The 22,308-nt window shown below is 40.1% G+C and overlaps 1 long non-coding RNA gene across 1 annotated transcript in view; it reads left to right on the top strand.

The window, feature by feature from the left end:
• Positions 1-22,308, top strand: part of LOC114134706 (uncharacterized) — a 67,769-nt gene that overhangs the window by 23,221 nt on the left and 22,240 nt on the right. Inside the window, exon 3 of the long non-coding RNA XR_003593445.1 lies at positions 18,615-18,721. This is a non-coding gene — a long non-coding RNA (uncharacterized LOC114134706). The remainder of the gene's footprint in view (positions 1-18,614; positions 18,722-22,308) is intronic.

Genomic DNA, 22,308 nt, shown 5'->3' with positions numbered 1-22,308 from the left:
TTCTTTTTGTATGTTTTTATCCTTTTCACATTTTACCTTTGTTAGATGGTGTGAACTGACTTGCTTTCTTTTGTGTTGTTGCGTAAATGTCGGGTTATAAACTGATTTTTCTACAAAGCTCAGGTTCTCAGCTGAATTAGGTAAATCTAATGACCGAAAGCCTCAAAGGTGAGAGTTTATGGTAGAATTATATAGATTCATAAAGCACACATTTCACTGCATCCCACCTTTAGTCTTAAAGTTATCCATCATAGAGTGGATTGTTTCATAATGCAGAAATGGAAAATGTCATTTGGGATCTTTTTCAGGCTCTTAACATATTAATTGGCACTGCAGCGAATGTCAGATCTTACAGTAAATTGTATCCAGTGTAGTCAACGACACCTGACCTATTGAAAATTTTACAGTGTACTTATACCTTCATTTATCTACTCAATGCTCCCATGAATATTTAAGGCAGACAATTAAACCCCGGCTGACCTGAGGGATGGAGCAAAGCTAGCACAGCCAAAGCAGGGCAGCATGAAGACGCTCACCCCATCAAGCAAATCAGAGATCCCTGAAACTCCAGACGCCTTCCACGCTCCCACCTTACACAGAAAATTTCACATCGGCATCCGCGCGCTGTCAAAGTGTCAGGCGGTCACAGAGCCTTCGCCGCCGTCTGACAGCCATATCACACATGTGTCATGTTTATGGGGGAATCAGCAGAGGAGGTTTGTGTATGTAAATGTTTGGTCAGGGTCAAAGTTAATGTATGTCAGTGTCCAACTTCACCTTGGTGTGTTTAACACAGAGCAGGATGTAAAAGGAACGCCACTCCGTACGCAGAGCTATGGTCACAAAAATCACAGCAAAGTGTTTATTATGCATTGTCTTACTAGTATTTGTGTCCTTGAACTCTCTTTTTTGACATTTTGGCACATTACAACCAGAAACCTTAATGTACTTTATTGTGATTTTATGAAATAGTTCAACACAAAGTTGTATATAATTGTGTAGTGGAAGGAAAATGGCACATGGTCTTTTTTTAAAAAAATTGAAGTTTTCTAAATGGTCTTTAAGAAGTCTCATAATTAACAGTCCATCCATCCGCCCACCAGCTTTTTCAGACTTGGTCATTGGACAAGAGGCGTGGTACACTGTACATAAACAGAGACACACAGGATCAGCAAACACACACACTCATACCAAGTAAAATGCTGGGTCATTTTACTTGGCAAAAAGAAGGACTTTACAATGTTGTATTAGGGCCATAAAAAAAAAAGAGTAAATTTACACCAAAAACCTGCCGATGAATTTCTGAGCTTTAAAAGTCAAAAATTGTCTTAAAAAATCTCATTTTTAGATTAATCTCAGAAATCCTTCCCTTTTTTTCTATCTACATTGCCTTAATACACTGTTGTAGAACTCACCAAGGTTTGGTGGAGGTTACATTAATCAGTCTGGTCATAACCAGGTCGACATCAAGTGATGGAGACTGTCGTCTTCAGTGCTTGATGTTTGCCACAATTTCTGGACTTTTTCTGCAATGGTTGCCTCTGGCATTGTTCTCTTACGGTTTTGTTGGTAACTTGGCGGTTGGCAGAGGCTCAACATTTTAAAAAACCTTTTCTTTAGTTCAGTTTTACTTGAGAATGGTCCAAATTTCAAATATCCAGAGAAGAACAGACAACATACAATAATGGAAGAGGAGCGTCCTGGCCCTCAGGGAAGTTTGTCTTCCTACCATCAGAGTGATGCAAACATCAAAACTGGAGACACAGTCATGCTGCTCAATTCGGATTCTGCTGTTGAAGTTGCCTTGTTCTGTCGCCAGTGACGGAGGAGGAGTCACTTCTAACATAAACCAGTCTGTGCAAGTCAGATCATTTCCCAAATGCGATGAGATGTAGATACTGTTTCTGCTCTCCTAATCGCTTTATAATAATTTTATAAGTGCAGGCAGATTAACATCCTATTCTAGTCATATTGTCATATCCTCAGGTTAAGTTCAGTCCTGCGTATCAGAAGGAAATGGCATTGAATGAAAGCCTTCATGTACCGTGTTAAACATATATTCCAGCCACAGCAATTCATTTTCAGTATGTAAACCCATCAATCAAAAAATAATGTGAGGAAGCTCAGATGTAAGAAACTTCTTTGTCACTGTGGCTGTAGTTCTGTCCTTCTAAACTTTAATGGTTTGAATGAAAATCCCCAAACATGAACTCTATTACCCTGAGACATCCGAGCCACGATCCAAAGATTCAGTGCAGAAGCGTTTCTCTAAATTGCTTCTGCACATTGCAATACCCATTTTTGATTTTTCTCAGGCCCACATCCAAGGTTCCATTTATGAAAAATGTCTGGTTAGGGATGTATCATTACAACAATCACTGCCACTGCTGGATCATTTCTTCTCAAATAGACATCTAATGTGAGGACATGGACTGTCCCAGGGCCGGTTTTCCACGTATGCTATTACTCTGCGCTAACTGTGAGCTTCGGCAGGCAATCTGCATCCAGCTGTGCAGCATGTTGACTGCGGGGATGGAAATCACACACCTTGTAGAAACGCTTTTATCCCTTTTACAACAGCTTCGTGTAGCTATGCATCCATGCATATCAAAGCAGCAGATCTCTAAGATCTGGGAGAGAAATTACAACTCGTATTGAAGATAATAAACTTATTTTTTTATTATTTCTTACTTCCTTCTGTCTCCTAACTTTGTTGTTACAGCAGTGCAGCGTGTTCAGTCTGGCTCAAACTGAGATGGCACATAGACATCCTTTAAAATCTAATCAAACTTCCTATCTTTCCTCTTTTCGTCATTTCTTTTTCAACTTAAAAGCTGCTTCCTGACCGTAAGGTGTTACCAGAAGTTTGACTGGTCGGATTTTTATATATATATATATATATATATATATATATATATATATATACGGCCTCAGAGGATTGCTGAAAATATGTTCCTGCAGGTCTGGAGGAAAATAACAGCAATTGTGACTGCCATGTTGACAGCGCGCTTCGCTCCAGTATTTTCACTGTCAGATTAGGATCAGCTGTAAAGCTCAAGGAAAGAATGATGAAGGTCAGAGAAGACAATATCAAACTGACAAACGGCAACAACTCAAAGAAAACCTGAAAATGGTAAACAACACGAATAAACTGCATGTAGGGTTCAACTAAGGCGCATCACATTTAATAAAAATGGATTAAATTAATTCTTTTGTTTTTATTTGAAGCACGGTTTGTCAGAGGTTTATCTTAATCTAATATGACATTTTTGCTTATCCTAAATTACATATTTTTTCACCAGTTCTCGCTGAAGATGATGGGTTCCATCAGGTCTGACCTTTTGGGTTATCAAGGCTAACATTTTCCACAATTTCAAACTATCAAATTTTTTCAAGAACAGCTACCCTAAAAAAGAAACACAACAACAAAAATATACGTAATGTGGCCACAGAGAAGTAAAGATATATGTAGCTATTCAGAAGAAAACAACATGGATTTGGTTTGATGCCAAAAGTTGTGAATTAGTGATTAAAGGCGAAAATTTACAATAGTAAAGCCAAAATATTCAGACATTATAAAGTCAAAAAAGTGATTGCATGAGACAGTGAGGAACATGGCTGCATCACAATGTTGTTCTGTTAAAGAAAAAGAACCCAGATCTATCACTTAAACAAAACTTACAACATTAATCTCAGAGATAAACATCTGACTTTAAAATCTCTAAAACTTTGGGGGAGGGGGTTCATTCAAGTTTCTGATTTTCAGTTCCAGTGGATAGTGTAATTTACTCCTCTCATCATGAAAAACTTTCTGTTTCCTGGCAGACTTTTCAACGTCAGAGATGTTTTTCTAATAAATAATTATTCTAGAAATCTCTGTGTGGTTTAATAGCATCAAGTAGCTTGAGAATGGTTAGATGCACTGTCACTGCATGAGAGATGAAAAGCTGATTGTTTCTGGGTGAAATGTGGTGGTAGTAGTATAGTGATATGGGAACAGTTAAATCAAAGACTTAGCATTTACTGCCATTCTCTGAGATAATTTGCATATTTTATAAAGTTTGTTCATCAGAGCAGCACATTTCTAATGTGCACACGCAGTAGTAGTGAAAAATGCACGTTATTTTAGTTTTTCACCATGTATTTCATCTTTAAAACATGATTTTGCAGAATATGACATTCTATAATTAGATGACTTCAGTGGATGACAGTGATTGGTCCTTTTCTAGGGGCGCCACTGGCTCCTACGTGGTAGAGAGGAAACCTGGAGTTGTAACGTGAGCAGGTCCACACGCCCACACACCCGGGATTAGGACTCTAATCATGTGGACAACATCCACCTATACATGTTTAATTGGCTCTTGTGCCTGCGTTGAGCAGGTGCTGACAACATCCCACATGTAATGTTTATCAGAAGTGCGTGACGGTCCCGGCTCCGCCCCGCACCGCCACACTGCGCCCCCTCCCCAGAGGGAGGCAAAGGGGGCAAGAAAATGGAAAATCTGCTCCACATTTCCTTTGAGTTATTTCTCCCTGTATGTTTGAGTCTTTTCAGGGGCCTCATTTGGAGAAAAAAGTCCATCTCCACCCACTCGTGCCCCCTCCTCGCTCCACGTATACGCACGCTGTTATATACAAAACATTATTAAAATTCAACACATATTGCTAAGGAGAGCGAGAGAGGAGCGTTGCAACATCCAGATGGATGCCCCTTAAATCTGTCTTCAATTAGTCTGCTCTAACTTCCATCTTCCAGCTGAATTCTGATTAGCTGATCTGCTAATTTACTCAGCCTGGCTGGAGAGCACTTGGTCCGCCCCCTCCCCCTTCTGAGAGCAACCTAGCTGCTTTTGAGTATTGTGAACCTTTGATCACAGACTCTCTCATTAATGATAAAAACCAATACCTTTAAATTTAGATTTCGTGTCCACAGAGCTTTCCTCTTCTCTTAAGATCATGCTGTATTTAAATGAAAGAATAAAATATATGATTTATTAAAGTAAGGCTTATGGTAACACGTTTGAATCGACACAGCTCCATCTCAGTAACTTAGAATATCAACCAAAGGTTAATTTATTTCAATAAAAGACATCAGAAGGTGAAGCACAAATGTTTTGTATATCTATTCCACACAGATTAATATATATTTAGTGTTTATTTCTTGATTATTCTGGCTTACAGTGAATAAAAAGCCAAAATTCAGTTTCTGAGAAATCAGAACTTGAATCATTTTAACAGAAAATTTCTTGCCTTTTTGTGTAGAACGGTGTCCCATTGAGACATTTGATTATGTACAATCTGGTCCACAATTCAGGTCCATCGCAGACCAGGAGGAAGTAGTGAGACGGTCTAATGAAAATTTCTAATCATGGAAAATTTGAATCAGCCAAGATATCAGGAAGAGAACCATGGACGTCAACAAGTCTGGTTCATCCTTAGGGAAATGTCCAGATGCCTGAAGGTTCTACATTCATCTGTTCCATCACAGCATTCAGAACGAAGATGGGTTCTGTGGTGTGAAGTGAGCAAACAGACCCAACAACAAAAGCTAAAGACCTTTAAGCTGGTAACAGCATAATTATCCAGAGAGAAGTGAGTTCTGCTCCTACATGGACTGAAAGGCCACTCAGAGAGGAAGAAGCAAATGTACTGAGGAACAAAGATGTAGAATTTTGCACACAAGTCCTGGGATCTGATGAGACAGAAATGAAAGCGTTTGGCCATAACGACATTTGGTAGAAAAACAATGAGTCTTGTAAAACCATCCCAGCTTTGAAGCACAGAGGTGGCGGGATCATACTGTCGTCTGGTTTCACTGCAGGAAGCACATCGCAACATAAATCACGAGGGAAGAAGATATTGAAATATGTCTCAAGACATCAGACAGGAAGTCCATCACGAAGCCCTGACCGTGGCGAGCGAGGCGGACGGCTAACCTGGGTCAGGTGCACCAAGATTGGAACCGAAGTTTTTCAAACTTCTGAGAAGCTGGTGGGAAAAATAAGCTATTAAGTTACTCAAGAAATAAATGTAAATTTTAGAATAATAAGAGAAAGCTAATAAATAATATGTATAAAAATCTCTCCTTACTTATTCTGGTATTTAACAAGGACAAAATAACTTGGGTTCTCCAAAAATAGCAAAAGTTTAGTCTGATTTAATTTCACAGAGGAAAAATATATATTTTTACACAGAGCATGTAAATATCTGTGTTCAGCTTTATGTGAGTGTTAGTCAGTTTTACTAAAACATAATTTACTAATATGCACCTGTGTAGTTCTTTCCATGAACTTGGATCCCGCCCCATCTCTCTGTGACCAGCTGCTTCCCTCTTGTGGCCAATCAGGACACAGTTACCTGCAGGACTTAAATATCAGCAGTTAAATTTTCATATTTACACAAACACCAATGTTTCCTTCTTAATAAATGAGAAATTTCCTTCTTGTGTTATGGTTTTCACAGAACTCCACAGACATTGATCTGCATTACATGGCTTCCATCCCCACCTCTTTGTGCCGCCACAGAAAGTAATTCAGCAGGGAGCTAAACCACGGCATTAACATATAGAGTCCTGATTTAAATCCCATTCTCTCATCCATTCATTTAGAAGAGTAATGCCAGCAGGTTGTACAGCAGTGGCTTTTCACCAGGCTCTGATTAAGCTTCAGTTTGATAATGTTATCTGATTACACGGTAAACAGCACCATGATGGATAAGACCTCATTACAATATGATTGTGAGAGTTTATGGCATACAGAGGCAGGAGGTCTTAAATTGCGGGACTCTGGCGGCGCTTCCTGCTCGACACAAACAAACCGGCGCAGCCAGCTCAAAGGGACTGCAGTTGGCACAGTTCACTTCAGCCAATTTCATTTTAGGTTCTGGCATCAACTCTGAAAGTACAATTGTTAACAAGTTTGAGTATATAAACAACAAAGTGTTAGGCCATTTAATTCATCTGTGTTATTGTCGTCCCGTCCTGATGCCTTGAAATAGCTGCCAGAGACTCGGGAGACCAGCTGGTGTGGAGACAGCAGACGTGTTGTAAGTCCTGAACAAAACTACAGTAGGAGAGAGTGACAATCACAGCCTGACACCTCCGCTTCAGTGAAAGATGGGGTGCGTGCGTGTGTGTTGGGGCGGGGAGGGATGCAAACTTCAATAATAAACCTGTCAACACTCCAATCTGAATGCCCAGAAGTCCCAACTGTCTCAACCCTCTTCCTCTGGCGATAGCTATCAACATGGATCCTCCAGAGAAACAGCATCACATCTATCAGTCATACACACACACACACACGCCCCCACGCCCACACACAACAGCATCTCTATTTGTCCCATTTTACCCTCAACACAGGCTAAAATGACTCCAAGCTTCCGCAGGATGGGAATGGATGAACATCGTACGACTTGGAGTGTGTGTGCCTGTGCATAAGAGTGTGCCATCAGTGGCTTCATTGCCGACCTGGTCTGCGGCACGGACCCGCAGACGGCCTTGTTTGTTTGTTTCTGCTGCTGTAATCCTCAGCTGAGGGTTGATGTGCGGCTCAGAGCTGCAGCTGTGATTCCCGCAGGCCTCTGGGAGTCTGAGCTCCATGCTATGTTCTGGGAAAGGGAGAAGAGAGAGAGTCACAGGAGAACCAGCCTTTCCTGCACCTGATCATTACCATGCTAAATTTCTATTGATTGCTGTAGCCTAACAGCTAAACTGTGAGATATTCCCCTGACACCGGCCCAGTGCTGGTTCTGTGGTAGTGCGCTTCTGGTAATCCAGAGAAACCACAACTTATGCTCTGTTTGGCCACAAGGGGAAGGAAGTACTGAAAACCTCAGTGTTTTTCGGACAATAAGTGATATTTTCCACACATGGAGAAATCAGAAGAAACTGGATTAGAAACTGTTCTCCAATCTTAACCCTCTCATGCATGAATTATGATCCTTTGTGTCAGAATTTTTTTCCATTTTTTAAAATTCTTTTCTTAAGGCATAAAAAAGGTAGGAAAATTTTTTTGTAAAAATAATTTTTTTTTTATGTGATCAATTGTAATTTTGTCCAAATACAAAGTTGTTATTTGAAAAATACATCAGTAGTATTGTTCCTTAGGGGTTATCTGATGTCACAATATTTTTTTTACTTGCAAGAGACCGGGTCGGTTCTCATGCTTTTTTGTCCGTCGGCCATATTGTATTTAACAAAAATAATTTCTTGCATTTGCAGCTGATGGCCAGTAGTTGATGGTATATTTTATGATGCATTAGTGTCCACTTCAGTGGTCTGTGTGCATTTATAACATAAAAATCCACAGGAAGCACAAGAAAATGGCTTTTAGATAGCTGTCCACTGTAGTGACCACTATGCATGAAAGGGTTAAAGGATGTGGAAGCCTCTTTCTGTCCCTTGATCTTCAGTTCTTCTTTTAGACTTAAAACAGATAATTGTCTGGGCCTTCAATCTGCTTTTTATCTTTTTCCGAAACCAGCAGAGATTTTCTTTGCCTTTTCTTTCATAATTACTAGTCATGTTTTTTATGCGCATTTTGAAGTATTGCATTAGAAAAGGTTGATTTAAATTATTCAAAATAACTGTCAATTTAGCATAAAACGTTTTTACGTTTAGGTGGTTTTTGGCTTTCCTGAAAAAGAGTTAATGTGGAACGAGACAGAAACACATTTGCTGACTAAGTTCTGACATAACAAACTACCTGACATCACTGAGCAGCTGTTTCCGCTGTTGGTGTCCATTAGAGTTGCATTTCTTTCTCTACGTCTCTGGACATCGTGTAGCATCGACAACACTAGTTGACATGAAAGAACAATTACAACGTGCCTGATAGCAAGACATTCCTGGAAACTTTTCTCTGTTTTTCTGAGATGTGTGGTCCATCCTAGTTTGCAACCGCTACTTCCTGTTTATTACAGCCATGCGTGGCGTCAACATCAGATGAATTACACTTTGAGTAGCCTGGTTGATTCAATACAAACTATTAGATCAAAACACACTTAACTCGCCTTTTCTTTTGTTTTTCTTGATAAAGTGCTAAACAAGTACAAGCCATTTACCATCTGTATGAAACATTAAGAGCAACTTGTTCTTAATGGGTTCTTTGGTTATTACTGTTAATTTCACACCAAAAGGCCCATTTAAAATATACTTACTGAAATTCTTTTTTTGATATTTTCCTTGATATATAAATGGGTACTGATTAAATCTTTATTTAAGACTTGATGATGCCTTTCCTCTGTGTTTTCTAATAAGCTGCATCACTCCCATGTTTCCCTCCACATCCACATCCTGAATGCAGATTCACCATGGTGGCGGTCCTGAAGTGGTGGGCATTGACAGCTTGCACATTAGGACTCCTGCTTTTTCTTACCTTGCACAAGTGGATGAAATTAATATTTGTGGTGTCATGCTTCCTTTCACCACACATATGTGCATTCCCTTGACCTTCTCATCAGCAGATTTGTGCAAAAAGCCCTGGGGTAAGATTGAAATAACGCTGAGGCTTTTGAAAGCGCCACATGTTGGAGCGACTGTCTGTTGGCTGAAAACACATCTAGAGGTGGAGGCAGAGGAAAAGGAAAAAGCTCAGTAGCTGAAGCTCGCAGAGCGCCCCTCAGGGGACAGCAGTAATTAAACAGTGATTAAATTAAGGGGCAATGCGGGCAAAACGCCGGCTGATTGACACGCGGCTGCCTCCTCTCTCTCAGTTCAGCCGTGTCGTGGAGCATTGCCTTCTATTGACCTCCAATTACTCACCCACCATAAATTCTTCAAGGTCCAATTTTGAAAAACTACTTTCTTAACTGTGTTGAGCGCATGGATCGCTGCGCTTTTGTCTGTGAAGAGGCTGAGCAGCATGACTGGAACAGAGAGGTTAAGAAAAGAAAAAGAAAGCCGGCATCTTTGTGGCTCAAATGTTATCAATGTTTACTTAAGATAGACTTACAAACAGCTGTGCTCACAGAGTGGACATACAAAGGTACACTACGAAGAAACTGCAAGTGATTTATTTTTTTATTTTTTTGAAACGTACTCGTGCAGAATTTAAACATGCTCCCTTTTCTCCAGCCAACAGCTGGGCAGCTTTAGAAGTGGCTTATCAAATACTCCCCTGCAGGGTGGAAACACAAGAAATTACCTTGGGCGACTTCTTAAACCCAAAGCAAATAGACTGAGAGGAAAGCTGAGCAACAGCAATAAAACTAGCTTTAACAAAACAATCAGAGAAAAAAAACGAGATGTTGAAATTGCCTTCCTCCTGCTCTTAAATTCCCCACACATTCCCAGGTTAGTCCTGTTGCCACGACGCCCGGGTCTTCAGGCCCTTGTATAGATTTTTATAAACTGAGACTTGCCGTAATCAACATTGTACTAAAGGTTTAAACGATCTGTTAAGTCTTCTGATCGTGAAGATACTCCTCTTGCTCTGTAATCCAAATTCAGATAGCTGAATGGGTGATGGCAGGCAGAGCGGAGGCCCACTTTAAAGGATGAGTTCAAGATGACTGCTATTGATTAAGAGCTGAATGAGAACGGCTCCACAGTCAAATAGCTCATGTTCAAGGCACTCAGCAAACCTCCAGGCGTGAACATACTGTAGGTTATCAGATCGCAAAGAACGGAGACGACAATTAGCTGTTTCCTGTTGTTAAAGACATAAAACATAGATATCAAATATTTATCAAGAGTCTAAAACGCTTACTTCTTACAAGTGATGGAACCATAAACCAAAGTATAAATACTCTTCCATTAACATTTGGTTAAACATCTCTGAGTAAGTTGTATCTCAGACTAATTTGTAACCTCAGCACACCTCTGAATGCTCGACCGCCTTTCTTATCAGAATAATAGAGCTAAATTAAATTTATGGGTTTACTGGCACAGCCTGCTTTTAAGCGCAGTCCACAGATTTTCAGCATGGTTGAGGTTGACTCATTTGTTATTCTGCTTTATCCATTCCAAAACCAACTTGGAGTGTGTTGGCGTTCATTAGCCTGTTACAACACGGAATAGCAAATCAGGTTTACAGATCAGACCTTCACTGTCCACGCCAGGTGAAATGATGCATCAGAGCAACCCAAGAATCACTGAGGGTCAAGGGTCACCAACCACAACAGAGCCGGTGGACTAAGAATAAAAACAGCTCCTTCAAAATTGACAGCTTGTCTGTAATATGGAGTTGTTCATATCGTCCACATGGAAAAGCCAGTTACTGATTCATTTCACCACAGTGACAGAATTTGTTTCGGGTGTTAAAACCTAAGAACAGAGAACATTGCACCAGCAGTCAAGCTTGGTGTTGGCAGCATCATGCTGGGGGATCATTAATCCAGTCACTGTGTGGAGTGATTGGATTAATGAAGATGGAGAACTACCTTCACATTCAGCTGAAACCTGAGAACATTTGTTGTTCCAAACCCAAACTCGCATCAGAACTGGTTTTGTAAAGGATAAACTAAATTAATCCTGCTGAAACTTTGTGAGCTACATCTGAACGTGACTTTAAACCAGCTCTACTCTTTCTGATAAGTATAGTGGTCAAATATCCAGGAATTAAGCTCCTCTGTGGTTTCTCTGAAACTTGCTAAGAGGCAACTAACCAAATAACTGAGGGTGTGTAGGAATAATTTTGAGGTTTACAGAAAATATGCAATACATTGAAACTCCTGCAGCAGATTCTTGCTTGACATTTATCCCCATGGTCTGTTCATGTAAACTTTTAAAAGGCATTATATCTCTGTTAAGGTACTAGAAGAAACAAACAGAAAACAGGGGTGGTTTTGTGAATGTAGTTGTGCTCAGAAATACCAAAATAACACATTAAGCAGAAATCCAACAATCCCTGGTCTGAACCCTCGGTGCATTCCTTTGCTGCTGATATGTGTGCTGGAATGAAAGGAGAAAGGATGTTGCCACTGATAACATATGAATTTAATTTCTTAGTGAAACACTGGAACTGGAAGACTTTAGCCCTCCGGAGCATAAATTGTGCAGTCGATTTGCTTTTGTCAGACTTTGTGACGATGGCGTGCGAAGACAGGCCTAATCGCAGCGGCTCCGCCAGCTCTGACCCACCTCATCATCCTTGACATTTAGTGCGGCGTTGTGTCTCTCGCTCTCTTCCCTCCTTCACAGTAAACAAATGCTTTAACTCTGATTTGTATCGGTGGGACTGGAGGACATGAAGTGACATCAAGTGTAGAAATCTTCTGAGAGAGACAGAGAGAGAGACCGGGGATGAAAAATAGATGGGGAAAAGGGGTCGACTGCATATGTTTGGAGAGAAAGAGACAGAAGTAGAAAGGCTTCCCAGAAAACTAGAGAAGGGGTGAACACACCATCGAGGGAAGAGCAATTTAGCCAGAGTGCCACCACCTAACAGGGGCTATCTGAGACTAATCTCCAAGGAAAGCTGTCAGGTCTCTGCAGACAATGTTCTGATGGAAACGAGGCAATAAATGCTTCTTAAAGCCATCATAAATATGCAGCTTCCTGCCTAACAGCCACCACTCAGACCCGGATCCGACCTCATTATCCTTCGTCTGTGCTTGCAGGTTTGCATGCCAAGCTACAGGCAGGATCACTGGAAATCCTTAACACAGTCCTCAGAGGCGCGCCGCTCATCAAACCACAATACTCTTTTCATATAACATATGGTGAGTTATGTAGGGAAAAGAAGTAGAAAAAGTCAAATCTAAACTTGACTTGGGTAAATTTCAAGTGCGCTCACACAAACCCAAATTGCTCATTGAGCAGTGAGACTTTCAGGGTAGAAACATAAACATTAAGTATGTATGATCTCTATTTTTCTCCATTATTTATGAATCTATGTGTGACTCTAAGGTGGAACATATGAATAATCAAACGGCACACTAACATTCTCCGGTTGTTTTATACATGTCAGGAGTAAGCATCACACTGACACCAATATGCACTTGAACAAAAGCCACATTTGACTTGATTACCCCTCGACATTTCGCCTCACGACTCCAGGTGGCGATAGATATGGAAATCATGACCCTGGCATAATGAAAATATATAAATATGCTCATTTATCGCAGAACCAAGATGGAGACATAAGGCCACATAAATGCATGAATGGATGTGTGTTAGCAGCCAGCAGCCGTCTCCTGCCTGCCAGTCTGTCTGCTGACTGCTCAGGCTGACACTACAGCAGCGCGCCCTTCATTATCATCCGGTAATGCTCATCACAACGTCTATGGCTTCTCCATTTAAAAAAAAAAAGTCCTACTCACAATGTGAAATAGGAGATAAGGTGCAGGAGAGCATTCCTTTTGACATTCAGGATGGCAAACTCATCAGTCAAGCTGTCAAAGGCACTGCTTTTGGTTAGTTTGGGATATATGAGAAATAATGACGGGGCAGAAGGAGCCAGCAGGGGCTGCGTGTCTACCTTTGGTTTGGGAGTGTTGTTTATTGAGGCACACTCTGCATAAAATCCAATTTCTTTTGCCAGTGACCCTTGCACTGATTTCACGTCCAACAGCTTTGGAGTTTCTTCCTCCCCATAAAGCAGAAAAGTGACTGTAAGTTTCCAAGAGTCCAAATCGCCAACTGCATTAAAGACCGGACTCTCTCACATGAACGGAGTATCAACACAGTGAGAGGCAGACATTTCAGCTCAACATAGTTTTATTCAATTCTGTGAGAAAATTTGAGAAAAAGTATAAAAGGAAAAAGCGTAACTAAAGTCTGCAAAGGAGTGGTGATGTTTCAGGACGTCAACCCACTAAAAAGTAGAAGACTAGTAAAGACTACAGCTCAATTTTAAGTTTATAAATTTAAAAATTATCTGGTAATTTATTAAAAAAAAAAAGATTAAACTCAGAGTAGCAGCAATAAACTGGCATCTCATGGAGAAATTTAAAAATGTTCTGTGGCAAAACCAGTCTGTCTGTAATTCTCTGTATGGTGACAAATAATTAGAACCATTTTGGCAGCATTCCTGCTCCTGTTCTGACCAGCATTGTTACTCAGAGGCATATTAGAGAACAATGCAGTAGTTAGGCAAGCCTCACTTTTCTACACATGACTGGTTCATGTTTTACTCATCAGAGTTTAAATACACTACACTTCAGTGGTTGTTATGTTATTTTGAGAAAACCATCTGTCAATCTACGCAAACTCTTAGACATTCTCCAATCAAAAAAGCATTTATTTATGAAGAAACCAGCACAACAATAGTTGAACAAATTGTAAATTTACTTTATTTTCCAGTTGCAAATAATTATTTTTTTGTCAAAAAGCGCTTTTAGCTTTTCAAAGCTTTTAAAGTAATTTAAAAGCGCTGTCAACTGCTTTTGCAGAGGCAGACTGGTAGAACATGACCTGTAGTTTGTTGTTTTTTTGTTAAAGTGAAACCTAAAGTACCTAAAGGTGTCAGATTTGAGGCGATCAGATTAGACCAAAGTGAGCTGCATTGACAGGTTTGAGTCCCAATTTTAAACGTTGTCGTATCTGAAACTGGGCCATACAATAATAGCATGTGTCAAAGCCTTGTATTCAGTTCAGACAGTGACAGATGCTCCCTCTGCGCCTCACCTGGTAAACATCCAGCGACGCTGAGCTGCTACTGTACGGTGAAGTACCTACAGTCTGCAAAGTTCATTTGAACAATTAACTTCCAAGTCATTCTGTGAGTGGTTGACTCGTACTGAACATGTGTAGATTAGGACTTTTCATGAAATCCCCATGGACAAGACTGAAGGGATGCCCTCAAGCACCAATATATTAGTCAATTTCATATTATCAAGTTTATTAATTACTATTCTTATTATATCTTATGAGAGTGCCAGGAGATATTTCCTGACTACCTCCAGGCTGCCGATGAAATACCTGACACACATTCATATTAAATTTATTAGACACGCTCGGTGTGTGGTTCTGCTTCAGCGCAGCGGCTCTGGAGAAAAGGTTAAAAGTTCAGCGTTTCTCATAAGCAGAGTGTTGTGAAATTGCTGGCCGAATAAGTTTGCAACAATTTTGATTCAAGTGTGAGAACGAGACCTCTTACAGCTCAAGGGTACTTGGATGTGTGTGGAAATTAAGGCATGAGATTGTAGCTGAGGGGATGGAGGATTGACAGCGACATTAGCCCCTCGGCACCTCTGCAGTATCGCAGCGCGGCTCTGTAAAGTAGATGGACAGGAATAGCAAATTAAATCTGTTTAATAGGAGCCAGGGATGTAGTCGCGTTGGTGTGAACTGTAGGACTGCATGAGTGCAGGAAATGAGCGGCGCTGGTTTTAGTGGAATAAAATGAAGTGGCTCTGAAGTGTTTTGGTTAATGAGCCTACTTCAACCAACTTCACTCAGAATTCACTGTCATATTTATATCAATTTGAGATTAGCTACTTCAACATGATTTATGTCCTCCTCTTGATTCAGGTTCACAGGTCGTGTTTCATTCTTTGAGATTAATTTGAATAGATTTTAAAAAGTGAGTCCGGTTGTTAACATGAGAGTTAGCCAGTAGCAACATGGGGACAAACAGCAGCAGCTTTCTCTGCTGGCTCTGTCGATGGTTTTCTCACAAGCTGTTTTTCCCTTTCAGGTTCAGTGACACCGCGTTGCTGTGCCACATACACTAACCTTAATGTAGACAAAGCCAAGTCGGCAAATCTCTGCACAGGCGGCGTGCGCGCACACACACTTCCAACAGCAGAAGGTGCAAGGCGTTTTTCAATGCATTTAGATGAGACCTTTAACAAAGGTCCCTAATGCAGATATCAATGAACCAGGGGAGTGGGCTTTCGGAGTGAAATTGGCTGACGGAGGGATGTCACCCGTGTGCATGAAAAATGATGGATCCCATTTGTAAACTTCTCTCTACCTTCAGAAAATAACAAACACACACACACTTCTGCCTCCAACACCTTCGCAGCCACTGGATGTGGAGGAAGGTAGAACGTCTCCGGCGCTGCTGGCAAATAACAAGTGGTGTGGTAAAATTGGCATTTCACCGTCCGTTTCGCCTGACTGTCAGCGAAGCCGCATAAAACCTGCGAGATTTCAGCGACGACAGGACAGATTAACATCATGGACTTTGTTTTTTCCATCTTCTTCTCATTTTCCACACTATCCTCAGAGGAGAGCCACAAAATAAAAACAATATCTGCGAGTCCACACACAAACAGCAGATTTAAACCTTTTTGAATCGCTCGCCCCATTGTTGGGTTTGATTTCAGAGGTAAAAGCAAAACAAAAATCTGTCTAATACACTGAAAATGAAACGCTGCAGCACACACACACACACACACACACACACACAAAGCAGATGTACAGTGGTGTGTAAAAGTATTTGTCCCTTACAGATCTCTTCTGTTCTTTTCAGATCATCAAACATATTTTATTATCAAAACTGGTCCTGTGTGAAAACATCATTCTGTCCTAAATCTAACAACTTTATGGCAGCAGAAAAAAGCGTTTATGATAAATAGAAGTTAGTCGTTTCCATCAGTGTGGAGGAATTTTGTCCTGTTCTTTTAGTTTTAATGATTTCAGACAATAAAGTTTGACACAAAGGCAAAAGCAGGAGAAATGTGAGAGAAAATAAAATAGATTTTATAAGTCGATTTGTGGACTTGATGCAGACAGAAGCTCACAACAAACAACTTGCAGAGCTTGCAAAAACTCCTACAAAGCTCATAAAGCATAATAAGCAACAAAATATGCACACAGAGCATTTATGAGGAAACAAAGGAATATTGCTAATCATCCATAACTGAGTTACTGCCCTTTTAAAGGCAGTGCGTTGAGTCAAAGGTGCAGAGGTTACACTGAACGGGAATCTGCAGCAAAATGAAAACTTCCCAGGGAATGTGACGGCCGGCCGGAGCGCTGACACTGAGCTTTCCATGATGGAGGGACTTTGGGGGGTTTGTGGTCCTGTGGCCTTGAGGGGGAGGAGGAAATGTGCTAAGTTAATCACACAATGGAGCCAATTAAAACGTGGTAGAGCTCAGGTGAAACTGGACCCTGGCGCTGGACTTTCACCTGCTGGAATCCTCCCCAGTACTCCCAGCAACACTACTGGTTCTGTTGGAACATAAAGAAACCTTGAACTGAGCAGTAAATAAATAAATCTTATCTTATCTTATCTTACATTCACCATGTTGAGCCTCTGTTTGGAAATATCATCCAGCAAAGGTTTATAATTATGTTCATCTTTTTATTATGAGCATCATCCTGGAAGCCACATATCTCAACTTGAGCAACAGTAATAAAGTTGAGCTTCATAAAACTCTACGCTAAAAAATCTATAGATTTATTTATAGTTTGTATCTATAATCAGATTTGGGATTTATTTTTAACAAAATTTGACTAGAGTTGATACTCAATAAAATCAAGAAAAAACTTGAGATTTTGATTTGGTTTATTTATTTCAAATAAGTTTTTAAAAACAAGAAAACATGTGCATACATAACCAAGAACAAAATAATTAGCTTGCCACTATGTTTCTGCTTGAAGAAGTGAACACTTGTTTAATCCGAACCCTTATCTCACTTTAGTGAAATATATCACCTACCCACTCAATAATTATCAAAAATGTGTAATTAAAACCATGTTATGATATTTATGTTCCTGTTCGATATAATGTGCTAAAATAATAATAAATTATTTGTTGGTTAAATAATTTTAACCAACCAATGTTCAGTACTGAAGACAAACAATAAAAATAAGACAAAAGTAAACAGCCAAGATGTCATGATCTTTAGGATTCTGGTTTTGCATTTTCCTTGTTCTTAATTTAATTTTATTTTTTCTTTTGTACGATTCTGGTTCAGCTCTTGATGCTGGTTTTAGTTCTGCTTCTCTGTGGCTCAGTTATTGTTTTATTTTGAAAACCTGTCTTCTCTTGTTTCCTTTTTGCTTTCAGTCATGATCATTTATGTCTGGATAAACTGGACGAAGGTTGTTGAATATGAAGCAGCAAAAGGAAAAGGAACCACAGAGAATGTTGATGTATGTAGTGAAGATATTCAGAGGTTTGATACGGCAGGAAGTTAAGGAGGTTCAGGTCCGATTAAGATCCATTTTTATGAATCCTGAAGAAGCATGAATTTTTCTTGATGTTCTTCCTCTAATTATTTACACAATCTGATCCTTTTTTTCTATTTTTAGTGTTTACAGTTTTAAATTGATTTTAAAAAAAGAAAGAAATGTAGGCCATGTTTAGCTTTTAAGAAATAAATTCTGAAAAGTGTGGCATGTTCTTGCATTCAGCTCCCTGTACTCTAAAACCCCAAAGTAAAATCCAGTGCAACCAACAGAACTGAATGTCCTTTACTTTTTTCCTGATTCAAAGTGATGTATTACTGCTTTTGGCCATCATAGGGAAGGAAAATACATAAAAGTTAGTCTTAAATCATAATCTGACATTAGCAGTATGTCAGTTAAAAACAACTACCTTAAGATAATTATTTTCCAATTGTTCTCCAAATGATGGATAAGGTCTCATCTAAAAGCAGGTTGTTAAGGATTTCAGAGGAGAAAAAAACATCATCAGATCATTTAAATCAATATTTGGCATTTTCTCCTCAGTTGATTTCATTTCCAGTATTAATCTTCTCCTCTCCTTCATGAACAGGCGGCTCAGTCTGAGTGGATCTCCAGTAACGAGGCCTGCTGTGGTGCATCACTGATGAGGGCGTCGGAGTGCTGGAGGTTTAAAGACGGTTTCATTTCTGCAGCTTGGTGAGAATGATTTTAACATTTTCACCTTTTCTCTTTATTATTCCATGTTCCAAATGTTTTTTCAACTGATTTCAGCAAATGTTCTATAAAATCCTTCAGCTTATTCTGCGGAGTTCTGCTATATCTTTTGGTAATTTCAGTTCTTATAATTTTTAAGATATTTGAAGTTTAATGAAAATTTCAGCTCCATTTAAATGCTTTGAAATTCTTGTATTCCACAAAATTCTGCAAAATCTCTGTGCTGACAGCTTATTACTTCTGCCAGAAACGCCACTCAACTTTTTGAAGTCACCAGATATTAAGCTGTCTTCAAATGATTCAGCTTTTTGATTTCTCTTACAGTTTTTCTATAATCATGATTCAAGCTTCATTGTTGGCCTCCTTCAGTTTTACAGTGTAATCTAATGACGCCACAGTGCGCATTTCAATCTGATCATATTTTCACAAACAAATTGCATATATATATACTGTATATACTGAAGTATATTGCATATAATCTTACATATTTCGCTCTACAGAAACAGTTTATGCATCAAAACGTAACCATGGACGTTTGCTTTGAGGAAATACAAGTGTAATTTCCGTATGTCTTACAGTTTTATTTCTAACACTTCCAGAGTGCAGGCGTGTCACACCTCCTATCTCTTCCTGTGATTCTCTTCTGCTCTGCTCAGATCTGTTTGTCTTCATCTTTCTGTCTCTCTCTCCAGCATCTTGGTGTGTAGATTCAGCAGAACAGCAATCTTACGACTGTTTCACAAGAAACCTCTATTTTTCTAGTTTGTCTAAAAGTTGTGTAACTCAGCAACCTTCAAATTGAGCAGGTTGTCGTATTTCAGCTCAGGACTTTTAAGAATCTGATGTTTGGTTTTGTGCAGTTGAAGGCTGAGCTCTGTGGGCGTTGGGTGATTTCAGTGCTGGGTTGAACTAACCATGGGTGAAATCTGTTGCTTGCCAGCTGTAGGGCTGTAATGAATCAAAAGCCGGATCACTGTCACACACGACCCACTGCAACGAGGAACCGCTAAGAAAGCAGTTCATTAAAACATGAATACATATATGGACAGTAATGAAAGGATGTTTCATCAGCATGGAGGGCTGATGAAAAGGCCCACCATGATTCACTAATCTGTATGTGGAGGATTTGGCCAGAGTGAGACAGACAGGGGAAATTAACACCGACACATTTTATCTGGATGATATTGCAATGATTTGTTAATAACATGCAAAGCGACAGGCGGCGACTGAAACACGGCCGCGATTTAGACTTAATCCGTCATTATCCCGACTTTGAAGTGACCTCGATGCGCGCGTTCCCACCGTAACCCGACGCACGCTCTCAGCTTCTTCATTAGCCGGTATGAAACGGCGGCCACACACACACACACACACGCCAGAAGACATGCTAAAACACTGAGAAACTCACAAATGCAGGACGTCTACATTTATCTGAACTGAAATGTGCAAAAATATAAACATTTTAGGGTTTTATGGAGATATGAGCAGTTTATAATGTAAACACAAATAACTCTAAAAATGTGTTTTTTGCGAGTTTTGTGCACATTTGTAATTTACTTCCCAATAAAATACCAACAGAGGTTTATTGGCTGAAATGTGACAAAATATGTGAATACTTTTGAAAGGCAAACACCAAATCTTAACCGATATCTTCCTCATTGAGTCATAAATCTAACAGTAACAGCACATAATGAATTGACAAAGCAGCCAGTGTCTTTGTTGCACAGCCACTTTCTGACAAAACAGATGAGGGCCCTTGCACTTAGCTGCACGACTCACATTTACTGCACTTTGCAGTGCTAGAGTTCCTTCCCCAGGCAATGGCCCCATCAGGCCAGACAAGACGGCTGGGTGTTAAAGTGTGAGCCGGGTACATGGAGTAACAACACGACCATCTGCCCTGGGAATGCACACATCCATCTTACTAAGCACAGGCAGGCTGGGAGGCAGAGGGACGCGGACAGAGAGGAAGAAACCGGGAAAGGAGCAAAAATGGCCAAACGAGGCTTTATGGTGCGCGGCGTTAGCAGCATATGGGACCTGCAGCGGAGACAGTAAAAACAACCGCATATGCTGGAGATAAAATATTACAGTATGTTTACAGCAATTGAGCTGCAAGGATCTCAGGAGGATAACAGTAAGCAGCGTTTTTAATCTAATATTCATCATTTATTAGAGCATCTGCAGAACAGAACGCCACTCTCCTTTATTAAGCATGACATCAGCAGAGAGGACAGCAGTAAGTCCACCGTCCCGGCCTCATAACCATCTGGACCCGACTTAAGACACCGCCGTCAGCAATCTGGGGTCAGTGATATCATCTCGCATCTCCATTTGTTTTTATTTTTAGCCCCTTTCCTCATCCCTGTATAATCAGCGTATATGGTCTCCCTGCTGTAACCATCCCTCTCTCTCTCTCTCTCTCCGATCCGCATTACGTTATCACACTGAGAGCTTTTAGCCGTGCGTCCAGCCATTAGCCCAGACAGTGGGTAGCTGCAGCGCTGGGAGAGGCAGAGTGGAGGAAAGTGGCCTCCTGGTAGCTCTGGATGATGTCAGTCATGAAAGAAAAGTCTTTTTATAACACCATCGTCCGCTCTGGTCACAATACAGCTTCTCAAGACGTGCAGTTCTGCTGTATAAAATGACCTTTAACTGTTTTCATTTTGGTTAAAAACTCATAGAAAGTGCTTTATGGCAGCATGTGTCCTTGATTCAAAAGCTGTTAAGCTGGACAAAGCTGTTCAGGAGAAAATGATTGCGAGACTGCTGGATAGTTACTAAGTTCTGCAGGCAGAGAGTCGGTTTAAAACGGGACTATTACTCTGAGAAGTCTGAAGAAAATGGCCTGCTTAGCTGGAGTTGCAGCTGTTTTGTAAAACTATTCATGATCTTTGAACTTTTCCACATTAAAACCTCAAACTTCTATGTTTTAGAAAGACAGACTTCGTACCGGTGCTTGATTTCTGTACAGTCCTTGAACGTGCTTGATATTCAAACTGCACAGTTTTGTAATAAAGTGCAACCTAAAGCTTGATTAAAAATATTTACTGTTGAAACCAGATATTTTCATACACCTAATAAAAAGACAGTATGTTTTTCTTACTGATTAAAGTTGAATCAAACTAAAAGTTTCTTGTTTTAGGTTGGTCAGAATCTCCAAAATTATTTCTATTTGCTAAATGCCAGAAAACTAAGCTGCTGCCCTCCAAACAAACAACTCCTCCTTCTTTACAGCAGTATTGATCAATTATTTGCATATCGGTGCTGGATTGATAAAAGCAGCATTTCATACGTGGCAGACCCACATGCATTCTGAAGGAGCTGAACGAGGAGCAGCCGGCTGCTACCTCAGTGCTTTATAAGCCTGGTGGGCCACCAGGCTTAGCATTGCTTTTTTGTTTAAGTTTTCTTTAAACTTTTGAATTTTTTAAGATTTCATAGTTGCTGTTCAGATATTAATCTTTCAATCTTCCAATAACACATAATTATCAAGGGATATTTTCAAATTTCCTGTCAACTTTAAACATTTTTTAACTCACAGACACGGCGGGTCGCTGGATGAATGA

Source organism: Xiphophorus couchianus, chromosome 19, assembly GCF_001444195.1.
Source record: "Xiphophorus couchianus chromosome 19, X_couchianus-1.0, whole genome shotgun sequence".
Taxonomy (NCBI): Eukaryota; Metazoa; Chordata; class Actinopteri; order Cyprinodontiformes; family Poeciliidae; genus Xiphophorus; species Xiphophorus couchianus.
The sequence above is the reverse complement of the archived record's forward strand: the minus strand, read 5'-3'. Positions and strand labels throughout refer to the sequence as shown.